General features: G+C 44.6%; 1 long non-coding RNA gene across 3 annotated transcripts; it reads right to left on the bottom strand.

The window, feature by feature from the left end:
* Window positions 1-1,793: 1,793 nt before the first annotated feature.
* On the bottom strand, window positions 1,794-16,979 carry Gm19956. Of its 3 annotated transcripts, none has more exons than XR_001782707.2 (4): window positions 16,902-16,979; window positions 11,425-11,543; window positions 10,311-10,533; window positions 1,794-2,590 (listed from the first exon to the last, which is right to left on the bottom strand). It is a non-coding gene; the product is annotated as a predicted gene, 19956 (long non-coding RNA). The 3 variants fall into 3 exon arrangements; XR_001782708.1 differs by lacking the exon at window positions 16,902-16,979 and adding an exon at window positions 10,741-10,821 and having other exon boundaries at window positions 1,925-2,590; window positions 11,425-11,597; XR_386850.3 differs by lacking the exon at window positions 16,902-16,979 and having other exon boundaries at window positions 11,425-11,597.
* Window positions 16,980-17,337: the final 358 nt, after the last annotated feature.

Genomic DNA, 17,337 nt, shown 5'->3' with positions numbered 1-17,337 from the left:
AAGAAAAAGAAAGTGTCCCCTGCTTCATAGGAAGTATTCATGTTCTAGGTGTGTCTTCATAGGCTTTGTCTGGACCACAGTCTGTTTTTCAAAAGAAATATAGAGTAGAGTGTCTAGTTTTCAGGCTTAGCAGGTCAACCCACAACATTCTACTTAACTCATAACACAGCCAAGCCATGCAACTAACTGGCCCACAGCCCCAAGTGCTAACTCTGCATGTTGCTGGTTTGACACACACTGGAATGTCCATCCTCTTGTGAGCACAGCTCCCAGGGAAGAAGTCATTGGCCTCTCAGTGAGCTGAATGATGACAGAGGAGGATGCCTGATGGGATGTTTGAATCCCAGGCCACCCACATTTGGAGAGCGTTTTAAGCTATGGCCACTGTAAGTGTATATAATTGGCCATCCACGGATGAGATCACTGGTGGTTGGAAAAGGTCTTCAATGGTGGTTCCTCTTTTTTATTTTGATTTACTTGGGGAAAGGTACACAAGTCGTGGCATGAATTGTGAAGGGCAGAGTACAGCCATGAGAATTCATTCCCTCCTTCTATCTTGGTCCTGGCAATTGAACTCAAGTCATCAGTGTTGGCTGCATCTGCCTTTGCTCACTGAGCCATCTCACTGGCTCCCAATAGCACTTTCAATATCTGCTGATACTGCCTATGTCAGGACAGCATCCCATTCCATGTAATGCTTGCCTTTATGTGTGTGTTCCATGGTACACACATACATGTTTAGTGTGAGAAGTAGTCAAGGGAATCTCATCCTCCATACACCACACCAGGCCATTGCTGTTGTGCAAGGTGTTCCCTAATTCCACCTTTCTCTACTTTGGATTCCAGCTTAAAGCACCTGTCTTTAAGGCACCTTTACAGAACTCGTACAACATCCAGAAAGGCTAAGCTAACAGCCTCAGTGTTGGGGCTCCCTGTTCTCTGCTGTATTTATCACACCTATGATCCATCTGATGGCAAGGACCATGGATATAGGGATGTTGTCTTCAAATATTCTAACACATCTGAAAATCTCAATAAATCCAACTGATTTTTTGAAGGGAAATTGTCAACAATACATTTCTATGAAAACATTGCATTTATATACATGTCTTTTTCTAGGATTGTATGTGATGTGTGTTTTCCTTTTAATATCCATTTTTCAGAAATTGTATATTGTTTTGTTTTGCTTTGCTTTGTTCTGGTGGTGTTAGAAATGGACCAGGACCTCATTCATGCTAGGCAAGCATTCCCTACCCCAAGCCACACTGCTAACCCTTTGGTTTGAAAGCTTTCTCTGGTAAAGCTGGATGAATCTCACAAGTGTAAATAAAGCCAAGAACACAGCTGTGGATTTTTGTACCACTGGAGTATGAAGCCTGTGTGGCTCTAGAGATAGCTCACAAAACTCTGGACCAAAAATACAGAATCATTCCTTTGTGTCTTGCTAGTCCAGATGTCTGTCTGTACACACCCTTCTTGCAGCTGTTATATTTTATCTGCTCAGGAATCTCCACAGCTGCCCACTGAGTATAACACTGAGCAAAAACCTTTGCCTTGAGAGGATAGCTCCTAGTTAAGAAGGCTGAGAGAAGAAGGAATTAGAACTCAGGCCTTTCTGGTTTTGTAAGCCCACACCCATTTCAGTGCATGTGTAATTCTATATTATCCTATCCCAACACTGACCACCAAATATTGCTGTAAGCTCTCCATAGCACAGTGCAGAGAGCCTCCCTCAAGATAAATTCACTCTGGGTGGAATGCAGCACTGTTATTGAAAAATAGTACTGAAATCAAAGGACTTTGTGCCACTTTATTTGCTGGTTTTATGGTCCTCCAGGATTTTTGTGGGATTTGTTTTTCATTTTACTTCTGTAAGCCTGCCAATGCTTTAAAGCAATATTTCAATCAGGGAGAGAAAAAAAAAAGTCTTCCCTGCAAAACTCCACAATGGTTTCCATCCCTCTTTCATAGGTTTTGGGAACTCCTTCCCTTTGCACTCACCCTCCTCCCCAGTGCCCTCTAAGCGCAAATTGAATACTTAAACTACCGTTTAAAGGGCCCCTAGTGTTCAAAAGAAATTCAATTTGCCATTGAAAAGTTTGGAAATGATGATCGTAACCCCAGCACCCCTGCCCCACAAGTCACAGATCACCCCGGGGCAAACACAAGAAAAACTCAACTATGTAATTCCAGGAACATCTCTGTCACCCAAATCAATAATGAGCGGCAACGGCAAGGGGTATCCAAGGACCCAGGAATAGGACTCCTGAATCAGAACTAACTTTTGACCACATCCATCCACTGGTCTCCTATGATCTTCACCGGCAAGCGGCCTCAGGTCTGACATGTTCTTGAGCAGTCGATGATCCAGGCCAGGTTCAGGACAGCAAGGTTTCAAACAGTGATTGAATCCTACATGTGTCCATGCGTCCTGTAGAGCTGCAGCTGAAACTCTTAGTGATATCCGGAGGTGCCCTGGACTCAGTGGGATGAGAAAGAAGTATGGATTCTTCACACACAGTCTTCAAGCAGAGTAGCTATGCCATGGTCTCTTCCATGTACCCGAACTACCTACAAGTACCATTTCATTCTAAAGAAAGAACAATACAGCCTAAGGCAAAATGTTTGGGATCAGAAACAACTACACAGAAAACTCTGAGATAGAAATATGAAACGGTTTCATGTTCATGAGATCATATTAGCAGCAGAAGTGTTTTCAACCTGCAGTGCCCAGAAGGACCCTCCCTGGTCCAAACTCCTTGGATAACAGGAGAAACTGAGGCCAGAGCAGGGTCAACCATGCACACGGTCACAAGTGAGCAACTATTAGTATCTGTTGCTTCCCAGCAAGAAAACTCGGCAACATAGTTTTCATAAGAAAATTGCGTTTCCAAAACACATTTCCTCATTTATTCCTGCTTTATTTCAAAATGTAGTAAATAAAAGAACTGCCCCACCACAAGGGCTGGCTCTATCACGACATGCTGAAATTCCCTTTGAGCTTCCTATCATTCCAGGTAAAAGGAGAGCCCACTGTGCCCCAGAGTTCTCAGACACTTGTGAAAAAACATCATTTTTTAAGTAGGGTTATTTCAAGAAAAATAAAATGTCCTAATGTAACCTCATAGGGAAAAACAACCCAGAATATTATTTTGAAAGGAAGATGCCAAGTCCAAAGACACGAGCTTTGCCATCTAAGCTGACTCATTTGGTCAGTTTGCACGTTAACACATGAACTCACCCCACGGCTGCTACAACTGGCATTAAACATGAAATCATTAATTTTGTAAAAGGAGAGGTTGAAAACTCTTTGCTGGTTTTTTTCTTTCTTTCACCAGTTTTTAGGGCTGCCATAAACTTTGCAATATCTGCACCCATAGATGCAAAAAGCATTCTCCCCCCCCTCTCTCTCACACACACACACAAAGGGAGACAGAGAGAGAGAAACACAGAAAGAGACAGAGAAAGACTCCATGCAGAGAACAGAACAGAGAAGGAAAGAATGAAAACTTTTACATGGGTGACTCCACTGTTCTGTGAGCTATCATCTCATGGCATCAGCTTCCACTGTGAAATTCTTGTCCACTGTAGATTGTCCCCTCCCTCAAGCTCTTTCCTGATAACAACGTTAAGTGGAAGTGGAGACTTCATGGACACACAGCTGGCTCTAGAGAAAAGGTTCACACTGAAGCCAGGCATGTCCTTGCTCACTAAATTATCACCTCCCTAGATCCCGTCTTCAAGAACCTCTAATCCCATTCATTTGCCTGCAAATTTCACGATGTCCTTGTTTTTAAAAGCTGGATAGTATTCCATTGTGTAGATATACCACATTTTCTTTATCCATTCTTCAGTTGAGTTCTAGGTTGTTTCCAGTTTCCAGATATTATGAGTAAAGCTGATATGAATATAATTGAGAAAGTGTCCTTGTGGTAGAGAGGCTCATCTTTTGAGTATATGCCCAGGAGTGGTTTAGCTGGGTCTTAGGGTAGAACTGTTCCCAATTTTCTGAGAAACCACCAGATTGACTTCCCAAGTGGTTGTACAAGTTTGCACTCCCATCAGCAGTGGAGGAGTGTTCTCCTTGCTTCATATCCTAACCAGCATCTGCTGTCACTTGAGTTTTTGATCTTAGCCATTCTGATGGTTGTAATGTGGAATCTCAAAGTCATTTTGATTTGCATTTCCCTGATGACTAAAGACACTGAACATTTCTTTAAGAGCTTCTCTACCATTCAAGAATTGTTGTGAATTCTCTGTTTTGCTCCCCATTTTTAATTGGGTTATTTGGTTTGTTGTTGTCTAATTTCTTGAGTTCTTTATATATTTTGGATATTAGTTCTTTGTCAGATGTAGGACTGGTGAAGATCTTTGCCCATTCTGTAAGCTGCCGTTTTGTCCTATTGATGGTATCCTTAGCCTTAGTGTTTAGTGAGGTAACCCAAACCGCAAAAGACACAAATGGTATGTATACACTTATAAGTGGACATTACCCATAAAGTACAGGATAACCATGCTACAATACACAGACACAAAGAAACTAAGTAATGAGGAGGTCCTAAGGGAGGATGCATGAATCTCACTCAGAAGGGGGAAACTGAATAGTCATTGGAGGTAGATGGAAGGAGGGAACTGGATGAGAAAGAAGTTGAAGAAGGGAAAGGGTATGGGGATCAGATGTTGAGATGGGGGCAGGAGAGGGATAGGAGTGAAAATGGAAATTGTTGGGGGGCATTTCTGGGACTTTTGGGAGACCTGGGACAGGGGAGGCTCCAGGGAGTCTACAGGGGTGACCCTATCTGAGATTCCTACCATTGGGGGATATGGAGACTGAAGTAGCTACAGAGAGCTTCCAGTGGAGAGAGGGGGACAACATCCCACCCACAAAACCTTCAACACAAAATTTGTCCTGCCTACAAGATGTGCAGGGATAAAGATGGAGCAGAGACTGAGGAAATGGCCAACCAAAGACTGCCCCAACTTGAGACCTAGCCCATGTGAGAAAGCCAACCCCGACACTATTAATGATAACTCTGATATACTTGCAGACAGTGTTATAGTATAAATATCTCCTGAAAGGCTTCATCAACCATCAAATGGAAACAAATGCAAAGACCCACAGCCAAGCGTCAGGTGGAGTTCAGGGAGTCTTGTGGGAGTAGGGGATAGAATAGAACAAGCTGGGGGGGGGGGTCAAGGATACCACAAGACCTACAGAGTCAACTATGCTTGACCCATGGAGGCTCATAGAGATTGAACCACTAACCAAATAGCACGCAGAGATGAATCAAGGCCCCCTACACATTTGGAGCAGATGTGCAGCTTGGTCTTCATGTGGGCCTCTTAGCAATTGGAATAGAGACTGTCTCTGACTCAGTTGCCTGCCATTTTGTCCCCCTCCTCTAGCTGGAATGCCTGTTTGGGCCTCAGTGGAAGAGGGGGTGCTTAGTCCTTTGGGGACTGGATGTTGGTACCCAAGCAGGCCTTCCTCTTCCTTGAAAAGGGAAGGGGGTACTGGGGAAGGGATTTATAAGGGTAGGGCTGAGAGGAGAGGAAGGAGTGGGGCTGTGATTGGAAGTAAAATGAAAGAAAGAAAGAAAGAAAGAAAGAAAGAAAGAAAGAAGGAAGGAAGGAAAGAAAGAAAGAAAGAAAGGAAGGAAGGAAGGAAGGAAGGAAGGAAGGAAGGAAGGAAGGAAGGAAGGAAGGAAGGAAGGAAGGAAGGAAGAAAGGCAGGCTGCAGAGGTGTCTCAGTGGTTAAGAGCACTGACTGCTCTTCCAGAGGTCCTGAGTTCAATTCCCAAAAAACAAATCGTGGATCACAACTATCTGTAATGGAATCAGATGCCCTCTTCTGGTGTGTCTGAAGAAAGCAACAGTGAACCCATATACATAAAATGAATAAATAAATCTTTTATAAAAATTTAAAAATACATACATACATACATACATACATACATACATACATACATACATAATCTCTGTCTCAGTATAGGGCAATGATTCTCAACCTTCCTAATGGTGTGAGCTTTAACACAGTCCCCCATGCCATGGTGACCCCAACTATGTTATTCATAACTGTAATTTTGCTACTAGTATGAAGTATAATGTTAATATCTGTGTATTTGGATGGTCTTAGGTTGAGAACCAGTGGTCTAGTGATGTTAGCAGTGAGGAAAAATGTGTGAGAAGGCAATGAAGAGAATCGTACACTGTCACATGCTGGAGAAGCATCAAAGCAGGGTATGAGGTGGAAGGCTACTGGGAAGGGCACAACAGGCCTCTTGGCAGCCTAAAGAGCTCTAGCTGATCAGGAATGGTCACTTGGAGGAGGGGACAGGTCTGGGGACCTGACTGCTTTTTCTGACAACCCTATGAGATTTCAGGTCTGTAGCTCAGAAAGGTGGAGTAAGTTGATGAACACCACACAGTCAACACTGATAATCTTAGACCATCAAGCCCCAGTTATGCTCTTAACACTCACATGCACCAACACTGACAATTCAGTCTATACCGGACCATTCTTAACTAGTTGACTATCTACACAGGTTTTCAGTGTGTGTGTGTGTGTGTGTGTGTGTGTGTGTGTGTGTGTGTGTGTGTGAGTCTCTGTGTGTCTCTGTGTCTGTATGTCTCTGTGTGTGAGTCTGTGTGTATTTGTGTGTCTCTGTGTATGTCTCTCTGTGTTGGGAGCCGCCCTCACATTTGCCATTATAAGATGGCGCTGACAGCTGTGTTCTAAGTGGTAAACATAATCTGCACACGTGCAGGGGCAGTTTTCCCGCCATGTGTTCTGCCTTTCTCGTGATGACAACTGGGCCGATGGGCTGCAGCCAATCAGGGAGTAATACGTCCTAGGCTGGAGGATAATTCTCCTTAAAAGGGACGGGGTTTTGCCATTCTTTTTCTCTCTCTTGTTCTTGCTTTTTCTCTCTCTTGTTCTTGCTTTTTCTCTCTCTTGTTCTTGCTTTTTCTCTCTCTTGTTCTTGCTTTTTCTCTCTCTTGCTTTCTTGTTCTTTTTCTTTCTCTCTCTTGCTCTCTTGCTCTCTTGCTCTCTTGCTCTCTGGCTCCTGAAGATGTAAGCAATAAAGTTTTGCCGCAGAAGATTCTGGTTTGTTGCGTCTTTCCTGGCCGGTCGTGAGAACGCGGGTAAGAGTTGGTGCCGAAACGCGGGAAGAAAGAACCCGGGACGAAAAAACCCGGGACAAGAAAACTCGGGGCGGGAGTTAACCATCACCGGCGCAAGGAAGATTCTTCATTCCGGAACGAGAAGTGCGGGTCATGGTAATGAAGTGTTCCCACAACACAGACTGTTGAGAAGGATTCAACTGCGTGAATTCAGAACTCTTCAGCTGGGGAATGGTGGTAATGAAGTGTTCCCGTAAAACAGACTGTTGAGAAGGATTCAACTGCGTGAATTCAGAACTCTTCAGCTGGGGAACAGGGTACCCGTAAGTATAGCTTTACAAGGTAAGTCTGGTCTTGAACTTTCTAACGAAATTCAAGACAGTCTATCAGAAGTAAAGTGGGAAATAGCTTTACAAGGTACGTCTGGCCTTGAACTTTCTAACGAAATTCAAGACAGTCTATCAGAAGTAAAGTGGGAAATAGCTTTACAAGGTAAGTCTGGCCTTGAACTTTCTAACGAAATTCAAGACAGTCTATCAGAAGTAAAGTGAGAAATAGCTTTACAAGGTATGTTTGGCCTTGAACTTTCTCTAGTGTTAGGAGCCTTTTTGTTCCTTTTCACATGTTATCAAGCGGTTAAGGCAGGGCTGAAAATTCTGGATGAAATTCAGGGCAATCTATCAGAAGTAAAGCGGGGAGAGAGAGTAGGAGCAAAGAGGAAATATGGTACACAAAATAAGTATACAGGCCTTTCCACGGGTCTTGAACCTGAGGAAAAGTTTAGGTCAGGTAAGAATACCTGGGGAGAGATTAGAAGGAAGGAGAAGGAAAAAGAAAAGAAAAAAGATCAATTAGCGGAGGTCTCTAGGAGAAGGAGCCTATACTCATCACTAGATGAGCTCAAGGAGCCAGTTCTTAATAGTTCTGAATCAGATGAAAAGGCTATTAGGGCCTGGAAGGCGCTCTCCGGAGCAGGTGAAGCCACTGGACAACTAACAAAGATCGTCCAGGGACCTCAGGAATCATTCTTAGATTTTGTGGCCAGAATGACAGAGGCAGCAGAGCATATTTTTGGAGATTCAGAGCAAGCCGCACCTCTGGTAGAATAGCTTATTTATGAGCAAGCTACACAGGAGTGCCGAGCGGCCATAGCCTCAAGAAAGAACAAAGGTTTACAAAACTGGCTTAGGGTTTGTCGGGAGCTTGGGGGACCCCTCATTATGCGTTACTTCCATTCAGTATGAGAAATTTACTAGGGCAGCTAATTTGTCAAAAAGTCTTTCTCAGTATATGTTACAGAATTGGACGGCTGAATTTGATCAGACACTTCGGGAATTGAGAATTGCCATCATTCAGGTCAACTCCACGCGCTTGGACCTGTCCCTGATCAAAGGATTACCCAATTGGATCTCCTCAGCATTTTCCTTCTTTAAAGAATGGGTGGGATTGATATTATTTGGAGATACACTTTGCTGTGGATTAGTGTTGCTTCTCTGGTTGGTCTGTAAGCTTAAGGCCTAAACTAGGAGAGACAAGGTGGTTATTGCCCAGGCACTTGCAGCTCTAGAGCATGGTGCTTCCCCTGATATATGGTTATCTATGCTTAAGCAATAGGTCGCTGGCCATTCAGCTCTTGCACCCCACGAGGCTAGTCTCATTGCACGGGATAGAGTGAGTGTGCTTCAGCAGCCTGAGAGAGTTGCACGGCTAAGCACTGCAGTAGAAGGGCTCTGCGGCATATATGAGCCTATTCTAGGGAGACATGTCATCTTTCATGAAGGTTCAGTGTCCTAGTTCCCTTCCCCCAGGAAAAACGACACGGGAGCAGGTCAGGGTTGCTCTGGGTAAAAGCCTGTGAGCCTAAGAGCTAATCCTGTACATGGCTCCTTTACCTGCACACTGGGGATTTGACCTCTATCTCCACTCTCATTAATATGGGTGGCCTATTGCTCTTATTAAAAGAAAAGGGGGAGATGTTGGGAGCCGCCCTCACATTTGCCATTATAAGATGGCGCTGACAGCTGTGTTCTAAGTGGTAAACATAATCTGCACACGTGCAGGGGCAGTTTTCCCGCCATGTGTTCTGCCTTTCTCGTGATGACAACTGGGCCGATGGGCTGCAGCCAATCAGGGAGTAATACGTCCTAGGCTGGAGGATAATTCTCCTTAAAAGGGATGGGGTTTTGCCATTCTTTTTCTCTCTCTTGTTCTTGCTTTTTCTCTCTCTTGTTCTTGCTTTTTCTCTCTCTTGTTCTTGCTTTTTCTCTCTCTTGCTTTCTTGTTCTTTTTCTTTCTCTCTCTTGCTCTCTTGCTCTCTTGCTCTCTTGCTCTCTTGCTCTCTGGCTCCTGAAGATGTAAGCAATAAAGTTTTGCCGCAGAAGATTCTGGTTTGTTGCGTCTTTCCTGGCCGGTCGTGAGAACGCGGGTAAGATCTCTGTGTGTGTCTGTGTATGATTCCATGTGTGTGTGTCTGTGTGTGTCTGTATCTTTGTGTATGAGTCTGTGTGTGTGCCTGTGTCTGTGTGTCTCTCTCTGTGTATAATTCTGTGTGTGTGTCTATGTCTATGTGTCTTTGTGTGGGGTTCTGGGTGTGTCTGTATGTCTGAGAGGTCTAGAGGTCAACAACCAGTGTCATTCCTCATGTGCCATCCATCTTGTAAGTTTTCTCTCACTGACATGGGGTACAGTAGTCTCAACCTGGCTATAAGTCCCTGATACTAGAATCACGGTGGGCTCCATCATGCCCAGCTTATCATGAGATGCCGGAGATCAAACTGTACTCATTGTGCCATTTCCTCAGCCTCCATCTATATATTTTTCCCTTCCTGTTCAGCCTCATTCTAAAAGGATTTCAAAGCCTCTGGGCTTCCTGTATTACTGAGTCTTTAAACACAGCACTCAATGCCTCCAACTGGGCTAGTGGTACAGAAATCCAAGGAAGATAAATCTTTCCAGAGTGCAGGTCCTTACATACAAGGGTGCCTGGCTCTACTTCTTCTGCCCCTCTGGGTGCTTGGGATGCTCTGGTCCTCTGCTGAGAGGACCTCGGGGTTTCCACAGAGGAGGAGTTTCATCATATCATATAGCCATCATCAATTTTCCGTGTTCTTAGATGACTTGGGAAACTCAAGTTTGTCTTCCATGCCAATCCTCCCACCCCACCCCCAACACACAAAACCACCCACCTCCTTGATGATAGATCTGGTGTCCCCCAAGGAATCAAATGACGAATGTGTGCTCCGTGGCTGCATCTGTCTCGGTGAGTGTAGGATGGCATCACCACACAGTGTATGCCCTCTTCTCATCGCTGAAGAAGCTGCACCTTGGAGATGGCAATTCATAGAAGCTATGGCTGTTCCTTCTGGCTGTGGGCCAAGGTTGTGGGTTGATGAAACAAGTTGCAACAACCTAGTGAAATGCAAGTAAATGGGCCACTTCCCGAACCTCTTGCATCTGCCAACAACAGGTATGTTACATCAGGGCCACCCAGGACCTGCTCCTTTCCCAACCAGATGTGAAACTAAGGATCATTCGTTCCCGAGTTGTTTGCCAGATGCAAAAAGAGGCTGCTGTTCTGGGAGCTTTTATGGGCTCCGTATAGATGCTTAGCCTTACCAAAGGTCAGGATCTCTTCCCAACCATTTTATGCTCGGAATCTCTGCACAGGTGAGAGTCGTGGCCATGAACATTTAATAGCTGAGGAAAGGAAGGCACAAAGAGCTGGCATGACTAAACCAAGACCATCTGGCTAGAGAGGAAGAGTAGGAGAAGGAGGAGGAGGAAGAGGAGGAGGGGGGAGGGGAGAGGAAAAGGGGGAGAAACTGTGTCCAGGGAAGTAAATACCACACAAAGTAAGATGCAAAAGTCCCAGTCTCCATGTAAAAGTCAGGACTTCCTCCCAGCTGTCATTATAGGCCAATGAGAAAAAAACAGTTGTCAAGTTGACATGGAGAGAAAGATTTTGATGCCTAGTTGCATTTCCTAGGTGCACAAAAGGCACACGTAGCAAAGGAAGTGAGGAGAAACAGATAAAATTATCTTAAATGTCCGTAGTTACGGGCCTGAGCTAGTAACTGCTAGTATCATGTTGGTACCCTGGCTCTGATCAACTTGTAGTTTGTGGGACAGCACAGCTATTCCCAGACCCTCCAGGGAATCAAGCCTGTTCTATTAGTGACCCTCAAGGAGAAGAAGCAGTTAGAATCTTTGCCCCCATATTGACAATACCACTCAGAGGAAAGTCATACCCCAGGCAGAGTCTCAATTCTGTGCTGTGGTGTGTAGCATTGACTTTCTTACCTGAGGAGTTCTGAATGAGGCAGAAGTTTGTCTTCATCCAGAGAGGCAATGTCAAGAAATCCTATTCTGGGGGTGAACACTGATTGCCTCCCCAGTGACATATTTGACTCCTATTAGTTCTGAGAGAAAAGGAGAGAAAAATCAGAGACAAATACACACGTTCTCCCCTCATATGCCAGTCATGCCTTGTGCTAGCAGGGCCCTCAAAGGGCCTCAGGGAACACACAGTGGACACACAGTGGGCAGTCAGGGATGTCAGGGAACAATCAGACTCCTGAATGCTCATGTTCAGAAGGGTCCTTCAAAGACCTTGCTTGGCACATAGAACTAGAACATGAACTGCATGGCTTATCTGAAATATGTTACTTTAAATTTTGATCAGAGCCGGGGTACTAACATGGTACTAGCTAGAGTGGAGGAGGACAGGAAAATGGAGGAAAGGGAAATTTTATTCTACTATTCTATTTATCTCACTATATCTAAATATTAATTCACCAGGGAAATGATTAGGATACTTTCTATTCTTTCTGTAATATTGTATCTCTTATTTATAGGTCATGGCAATTTGGACTTAATTAGCTACTTTCACTTGATACGTTCTGTGAGGAGCAACCACATTCTAAGACTATGAAATTCCCTGGGACCCCACGCTCCCCTTGATGGGTTGCTGCAAGATGTTTTAAACACACCATGAGAATCATCTATCTCCCATCCATGTGGTGTGGTCACAGCTGTTAGGAAGACTCTTTTCTTTATTTACTGTGCATGTGTGTGATGGATGTACATGTGTGTACATGTGTGTATGACCAATCCAGCCTGCCTGGTGGAGGCCAGAGTTGCAGGTGACTTCCTCACTTGCTCTCTACCCTACCTTTGGAAAAAGTTCTACTGAATCTGGGCTTATTGTTTCAGCTAAACTGTCTGGCAAGGAAGTCCCAGGGACCCACTTGTGTCCGTGGCAGCAACTGGACTTATAGGTGTATTGGCATACCTGGTTTTTGTTTTGTTTTGTTTTGTTTGTTTGTTTGTTATTTTGTGTGTGTGATGGAGTTCTCCTACATGTACCACACAGACTTTACCCATTGAACAATCTCCACAACCCCATCCCTAGACTCTTCCTGAAACTTCAATCAAAACCCAGTGTCAACTCCACCTCCAGTGATTCATTCTTACACAAAACCCCAAGGTCCACATCTTCAAATGGGCATCAATGTAAGAAAAAGTTCTCTCCTTTTTTAATAGGTTGCTATTAATGAGTTAGGCTTAGCATGACCCGGAAATTGACCCTCTAGGCCTTGTGTCACAGCAGTGGAGTGTCTGAGTTTTATAGATGTAAAAACAGTTGTCCTATAAACACAGTGAACTTTCCCAGGAGCACAAGGCTGCTCAGCCAATAACTCGTCTTCAGCCCACATCCTTCACTATTCCAGAGTTCAGAGCCACCTGAAGCTTTCTGTCTGCTGCTGTTCAAAGGCCACAGGGAGCCCCCAGGACAGTATTGTTGCTGCTAGACAAAAACTATCTCCAGTAGCATGACATTCTTTGTGGATCTAATCCATTACTGATTACATCACCTCTGCCAGTCATTGTTTGACCTATTGCATGAATTCAAGGCTACTGCTCCTTGTCCACTTAGAGCCCTCCCTACTGGAGGTTTAGAAGATCTTTGGAAACTGGCAGCTAAGCAAACAGGCAGAAATGCACAGAAAGACCTGGGATATCATCAAATGGCTCAAAGGCTTGAGATTTCCAATAAAAAGGAAGCACACGGTTCAAAGAATTAGGTAAGATACACACCCTGTGTGAGTGTGCCACAGAACTTCAGGAGCTATCAAGATAGCAAAGTACAACAGGGTGTACAAACGTGAACACAAGCCAGAAAACCTGTAAGGATCGAGACTCCACTGATGCTATGTGTTAGTAAAACCTGTGCTGGTCATCTTTCCATCACTACAATAAATATCTGAGCTAATTAACTTATAGAGCAGAAAGGTTCACTTGGGTTCCCAGTGTTGAAGGTCCAGTCCAAACTGGATAGATCTGTGGCTTTGAAGTTCCTGGTGGGGGGTGGGATGGGTAGATAGCTCATCATGGTGGGAGCTTATGGCATAACAGGACTTCTCACACAATCGCTGGAAGTGAGAGAGAGAAAGAGGAAGAGACTGGGGTCCTACCACACACTTAGAAGTATCCCAACAACTACAATGATCTCCCAGGATGCCCCACCTCCTCATGTCTACCTCCTCCCAATAGTACCAAGCTAGGATCAAGCCTTCATCATATGTGTCTCAGGGGACCTGCCAGATCTAAATTGTGACATCCTCAGACACCATCTGTCTTTCCACTAGCATCTAGATCTGTGTGGAATGCATATTACCAGATTAGAGATTAGCTGTAGTCTCCATTTAAAGCATAACTCTTGTCTTGAGTAACAGTGGAAATTACTAGAAGCACTTATTTATGGCAAATCATTTTGTCTTTTATTTGACTACAATATTTTTCAACTTACCAGGAAACTGGGAATCATTGTGCATTTGAGGGAGGTGACCTAGAAGACAATTGCGTTGGTTGGAGAAAGGTGGAAGGAGTGGCCCCATCTCAGAGTCATGACCATGAAATCTGAACTGAATATTTTTCTGCCAAGCTGCTTCTACATACACAAACTACCTGAGTTGATGGTGAAAATATATTCAGGATGGGCAGACATAAGAAAGGAACTATCTGGAATTCATAACTGTCACTTGAGGGACTATAGGAAATCTCAATGAAACACACACACACACACACACACACACACACACACACACACACTTAACTGCTCATAAGGAAAGCCTCTTCTATGTCAGTTCATAAAGGTATACACACAAAGATGCCAGGATCAAAGTCAGTGATCAGTAGTTTCCAAAGGGATGTGCTATAATTAATAGCATGGTCTGGGAACAGCTCAGATGGTAAAACATTTGCTCAAACCTGCAGAGTCCATGTAAAAACGCCAGGCATAGTAGTGTGTATTTGTTATCTTGGTATTAAGAAGGCACAGACAGGAAGAGCTTTGGAGATCCCTGGCTAGTCAGCCTAGACCAACTTGCAATCTCCAGACCAGTGAGAGACTATCTCACACAGAAAGGTAGATAGCACCTGAGAAAGAGCACACAAGAGTGGTCTTTGGTCTTCACATGTATACTACACACAGAGAGACCTGTACATACCTACATGTGCACGCATGCACACACACACACATCATCCATACACACACACACACACACACACACCCATGCACACACCCATGCACACACCTGCACATACACGCCTGCACACACCCCTACACACACACACACATCCCTACATACACACTCACACAGACCTGCACACAAACACAAAGTCTTGACAATACTATCTGACTTACAGTCTGATTTGTGGTCGCAATTGTCCTGATGGGGTTATTTTTATGGCTACAGACACCTGAGGTACTTAAAGATGGTTGCTGGTCCTCCGCTGTAGTTCCGCTGAGGGCTGCCCCCAGGGAACTACAGCATCTGAACCACAGTCCTTGTTCCTTCTTGAACAGCACACACCACTACTACTCTGGCTTCTAACATTTCTAACAGCACACACTACTATCTACTCTGGCTTCTAACATTTATCTGTCTTAGTGGGTTTGGGAGTGGGATCAAACCCTCAAGAATGAGAGTCCAGGCGACCAATCAGGGACACAACCAGTCCAAGTCACCTTGGGTCCTCAAGACCTAAGTCTCTGAGATTAGACATTGAGATAAACTGGTCAAATGCCCAAGGGCATAACACCTTCTGAATGTCCACACTTGTTGCCAGTCCCCCTTCAGTTGATTAGAGTGATCTTTGTCCCAGACAACATCAACACACCCTGCACCCTAAGAATACCAGGAGTGTGGCTGTCATTTCTATCTTAGCACAAGGGGATTAAGAGACTAAATCCAGTATCACTCCCTGTACCCCTGCATTCCCAGGCTAGAGTAGAAAGCCAGGACTCAAAGCCAGGTCAGGCATCTTATTCCTTCCCAACTACCTAAGTGAGACAACATACATATTTTCGTTCTGTGTCCACAGATGCCAACAGGAACCCAAAGTGTGTATTCAGGGGAGAGGAGAGACCATTGGCAGCAGGGGCCTTGCAATCATGCCTGGGTTTAACGTTCTTGCTCCCTCAGAATCTGTACAGCCCTTCGGCATTGAGCCCTGTGCACTAGGAACTGGGCAATAGGCTCACAGGCACATCAAAACATGGCACTAAAATGGACTGAGTTCTGCTCTGCTCACACGGCTGAGTTCATCAGTAAGAGGGTGTGGGGACATCACAGACCCTATCTGTCCCTAACAGCTTGGAAGCTGGACAGTCCATGCTGCGTCCCAGTGTATCATGGAGACCAAATGTGTTGGAGGCGTGCAAAGGCTGTGAGATCACTGTGTGGTGATGTCATTGTCACTTCAGGAGATGAAGGCAAGACAACCCCCTCCAGGACACCCTGAGTGTCCCTGTCATGTCTGAGTGTTCTGTGGGGCTCCCTCCCAGATGATGGGTTTTTAGAAGGCTTGAGATGGGAATGCTTGTCATGGCCACATCTGTACAGCAGCTAAGGAATCCCATGACTGCCTCAGAGATTGAATTTTTGTTAAGGGATTTGGAGAGCAGGACTGGAGAGATGGCATAGTGGGTAAAGTGCTTGTTGGGCAAGCATGAAGACCTGCGTCCAATTTCCAGCACCCATGTTGAAAAACTGGGAATGGTTTCAGACACTTCAAAGTCCAGTTTCAGAGAGTAGAGGCAGATGTATTGATCCCTGGGTCAGCCAGCTTAATCAATAGGTAAACTCCAGATCTAGTGAGACACCATCTGGATAAGATAGATGGCTCTTGAGAAATAATATCCTAGGTTGACCCCTGGCTACACAGACATCATGTTCATGCACACGGGCATACACACTTATATGCACTTGTACATGAACATGCACACACAGTACACACACAGTACACACACAGTATACACACACACACACACACACATATTATATATATATATATATATATATGTATATATATATATATATATATATATATATATATATATATATATATAATAGAGAAAATCTCAGGAGATGCTCATTTCAGCCAATTACACATGTGCCAGACCTTGACTGTTGTTGTCTGGGTTACCGTGGTTCAGAGGGTTAAACAAACTCACTGAGTTTGCCTGTGACTTGCTCCCACCCATCTGAGTAGCTCACACCCTAAAGGATGTCTTTCTAGAGGCTCTTGCTGGACTCTTCCTGTAGGAGAGCCACTCAGCATACCCACCTCTCCCAGCCGTGGCTCGGGCTCTGGGGACAAAGCCTCAGAGGAACCAATTTTCTGAAGTGCTGTATAATTAAAGCCTCCCAGAAGCAAATCTCCACTCGTCACCAGGAAGGGAAAACAGCAGCATTCCTGTAACTACTTCCTACCTGTGCAGAACGGGTTCATTCTGGAGCCGACTCCAAGTGCTTGGTTGAGGGCCTTGTCCAGAGGCTGCTGTTTGCCAGGGTGGCTTCTCAAGGCTCCTGAAGGGAAGTCGTGGCTTTTTCAGTGTGCCAGTCCAGTGAATACAGAATCCGCCAAAAGTGCTGCTATTAATAGAATATTTTGGGCAGGCTTGGGGCTTTGTTTTACTCTATTTTGTTTTGTGAGAGAGTAACTGATGTAGTTCATGAAATGCCTGGCAGTCTGGACAGTCTTAAGTATAATGTTTCTACATGAGGGATTATTCATTGAGCCACTAACCATTTAGTGATCCTCTGATGTCCACAAGACAGCTGGGTAAATGCTGGAGAAAAAAATAAAATAAAATCCCTGCCTCTATGTATTCTTGTGGGAGAGAGGAACAGTGATAAAATAATAAGA

Source organism: Mus musculus, chromosome 19, assembly GCF_000001635.26.
Source record: "Mus musculus strain C57BL/6J chromosome 19, GRCm38.p6 C57BL/6J".
NCBI lineage: Eukaryota > Metazoa > Chordata > Mammalia > Rodentia > Muridae > Mus > Mus musculus.
The sequence above is the reverse complement of the archived record's forward strand: the minus strand, read 5'-3'. Positions and strand labels throughout refer to the sequence as shown.